General features: G+C 46.2%; 1 non-coding gene across 1 annotated transcript; it reads left to right on the forward strand.

Annotated features, from left to right (window-relative positions):
- The first annotated feature begins 2416 nt into the window (after nt 1-2416).
- trnay-gua (transfer RNA tyrosine (anticodon GUA)) lies at nt 2417-2510 on the forward strand. Its single transcript has 2 exons — nt 2417-2453; nt 2475-2510. It is a non-coding gene; the product is annotated as a tRNA-Tyr (tRNA).
- Nucleotides 2511-3618: the final 1108 nt, after the last annotated feature.

The following is a 3618-nucleotide window of genomic DNA, read 5'->3' on the forward strand; positions in this document are numbered from 1 at the left end:
GGATTTGTGTGTCCTTGTACACGGATCACATAAAGTTAACATGCAGATCCAGCAAGCAATTAGGAAAGCAAATAGTACGTTGGCCTTTATTGCAAGGGGGTTGGAGTATAAGAGTAAGGAAGTCTTGCTGCAATTATATCGGGCTTTGGTGAGACCACACCTGGAGTACTATGTACAGTTTTGGTCTCCTCACCTGAGGAAGGATATACTTGATTAGAGGGGGTGCAATGAAGGTTCACTAGATTGATTCCTGGGATGAGAGGTTTGTTGCATGAGGAGAGATTGGGCCGAATGTCCCGATATTGTCTGAAGTTTAGAAGAATGAGAGGTGATCTCATTGAAACGTCAAAAATTCTTCGAGGGCTTGACAGGATAGTTGCTGAGAGGCTGTTTCCCCTTGCTGGAGAGTCTAGAACTCGGGGGCATAGTCTCAGGATAAGGGATCGGCCATTTGGGACTGAAATGAGGAAATATTTCTTCACTCAGAGGGTTGTCAATCTTTGGAATTCTCTACCCCAGAGGGCTGTGGATGCTCAGTTGTTAAGTATTTTCAAGAATGAGATGGAGAGATTTTTAGACACCAAGTGAATCAAGGAATCGGGCAGGAAAGTGGAGTTAAGTTAGAAGATCAGCCATGTTCTTACTGAATGGCAGAGCAGGCTCGAGGGGCCGTATGGCCCACTCCTGCTCCGATTTCTTATTCCCTCTTGTTCTGAATTCCCCCCCCCCCCCAAGAAGAAATCATTTCTCTGTATCGACCTTATTGAATCCCTTTATTATTTTAAACACCTCGATGAGGTCACATCCCAATGTTCTAAACTCATGGGAATAAAAACCAAGTTTATGCCACCTATCCTCATAATTTAACCCTTTTAACCCCGGCATCATTCTGGTGAATCTGCACTGGACCTTTTCTAAGGCCGATTTATCTCTCCCTCGGTTCGGTGCCCAGTTCTCCAGATGGGGTCTGACCAAGGTTCATTACAACTGAAGCATCACTTCTGTATTCCAACCCCACTCGAGATAAAGGTCAACATTCAATTAGACTTGTTGATTATTGTCAAGATTTGTAAGGAATTTGCAAAGGATTCGAGGGGATCTTAGAGTTGGGATGTTTCTTTATTCTGTCCACTCAAGGAGTTTGATAACAGACTTACTCCTTTGAATTTAGTGCTGGATTATTGGGCCGTGATGTGTTTACTTGTTTGTATTTAGTTAAATACATTTGCTGAGTGTATTTAAATTGAAGACGAGATTCCCAGGCCTGATGCTCTATTCACACATCGAAGGTGAGGGAGATGCTGTGGGACACACGATAAGTCCAGTAGCTGAAAGTGATTCACAGACTGGGTTTTGTGTTTCGTGATCCCGGGTACATTACTGATACCTTCCCTGGATCCCAAGGCTGGGAGAGGCACTCGGGAAGGTCCAGGGAGCTGGGACTTGGCCATGAGAGTAATTGAAGGTATGAGAACTGAAATAATCTCCAGTGAGAAAGGAGAAAAGGCAAAATAATCGGTAATGAGGACATCAATTAGTCTCTTATCTTGAATTCATCAAGTAATTGACCCATTCTGTTTGAAACAAAGTTGATTTATTTGACATCGATCCAGAATATTGAATTTCAGCCCAGTTATAGCGGTTATTAACATCAGCAGAAACAAATCCCAACTTCCAGAATGATGTTCTGCTGCTGAAACCCTCATCCGTGCCTTTGTTTCCCTCCAGACCCGACTATTCCAATGCTCTCCAGGCCCGGCCTTCCACTTTACACCCTCCGTAAACTTAAACCCACAATCTCCAGATCAATAATCAGTCCCATTATTCATTGTGTCACTGGCCCAGGCTGTGGAGAACACGGAGCAGCTCCCACTCCCACAGCACTGCGGTATGAGCAGGTACCGAGTCAGCCTCAGTCATGAGCACTGGAATCCACGAGTCCGGGTGTGTCAAAGGTGCACGGTGAACAATCACCAAAGTGAAACATTTTTGCCGCTTCCCTTCGATACCTCAGCTGGTCGAGCGACAAGACTGTCGTGGAAAATAAGACAAAGTCATCCTTCCGTCATTTGTTCAATTCCTGCTCGAAGGAGAACGCGTGATTTTGCAATAAGCAGCAATTAGTTCAAGGTCGCTCTCTTAACTTTACAGGCACCTCACAGATTAACATGTTGCCATGAAGGCACAGGACGTCTCTTTTCCTTTCTCAAACCTGAAAACTTTCTGTGTCTGCCCAAACAAGGCTGCTCTGCCTCTGCTCACCAGCAGGGAGCGCTTTTGAGCAGCAATACTTCAAAACACTCAGCTCTCGCTTTCAGGCAAAAGAAGTCTTCGATCAGCACCGGACTCCACGAGTCTGAACGTGTCAACAGGCGCACGGTGAACAATCACCAAAGACAGCACTGTTTATCACTTCCCTTCGATAGCTCAGCTGGTAGAGCGGAGGACTGTAGTGAATAAAACAAAATAAAGTCATCCTTAGGTCGCTGGTTCAATTCCGGCTCGAAGGAGTGAGTGTGATTTTGGAATAAGCAGCAATTACCTCAAGGTCACTCTCTGAACTTCACAGGCAGCTCACAGATTAACATGTTGCCACTCAGGCGCAGGACGCCTCTTTTCCTTTCCAAAACCGAAAAGCTTTCTGTGTCTGCCCGAGCACGGCTGTTTCACTCGAGCATTTCCCTCTGCTCACCAGCAGGGAGTGCCTTTGAGCAGCAACACTTCAAATCGCCTTCAATTTCAGGCAAAATGGTCTTCGATCAGTCAGTCAGTCAGGGCTCTCGCTGCTCCTCGAGCTCGGGCGGCTGTTGCTTTCCGGTGACCTCGTCTTCCTTCCGAAGGCTCGGGCTCTTCTCAGCATCGCTCATGATTACTGTGGCTTCCCGTTCTGCTGTTCCTCACTTGCTGATGCTCGATACCGCCGATTGGAGCAAAGTATTTAATATATTCAGGGAGTGGCAACCCAAGGCAAGATTTCTCTGCTGGTCTTGGAGCAGCTTGAAGGCGAGTGTGAGGCAGGAACTGTGAGGGGCGATTTACAAACAGCAAACGAGGAATTAGCTCAACTGGTGGAGCGCTCACTTGGCCTGTGAGAGGTAGCGGGATCGTTGATTATATTCTCCACTCACCGTTTGTCTTGGGGCAATTATACAGAAACAAGAGTGTTGTCAGTGAGTCCATCGCCCATGGACTTCCTAAACTTCACTGTGTGTTTGGGTACAGAGAGATCAAGGGGCAGCAAATCTTTTGATGTGCTGCAGTCAGCAAAGGTTCTTGATTTTGCGATGCAGCAAAGATGGAAAGATGAGGTGAGAGATGGAAAAAAAGCTTCGTAATCCTTGATGCCTTCTCTGAAGATTGAATTCAAGCCCTTCAGATTATGACACTGATGCACTGCTTGCTGCACTGAGAAGGCACTTACCAGGTATGGAGCCAGGCAGCACCACCAAGTAGGACAGCTTGCAAGGTATTGAAGGCCATAACATATTGCATAAAAAAATCTAAGCCAGGTAGGAATCGAACCTAATGCGTTATCCATTGCACCACTGGCCCAGATTATAACGAATTAGTAGCAGTGGGAGGCAGTGGGCATGGCGGAGGTACTAAATAAATACATTG

Source organism: Heptranchias perlo, unplaced genomic scaffold, assembly GCF_035084215.1.
Source record: "Heptranchias perlo isolate sHepPer1 unplaced genomic scaffold, sHepPer1.hap1 HAP1_SCAFFOLD_606, whole genome shotgun sequence".
NCBI classification, from domain to species: domain Eukaryota; kingdom Metazoa; phylum Chordata; class Chondrichthyes; order Hexanchiformes; family Hexanchidae; genus Heptranchias; species Heptranchias perlo.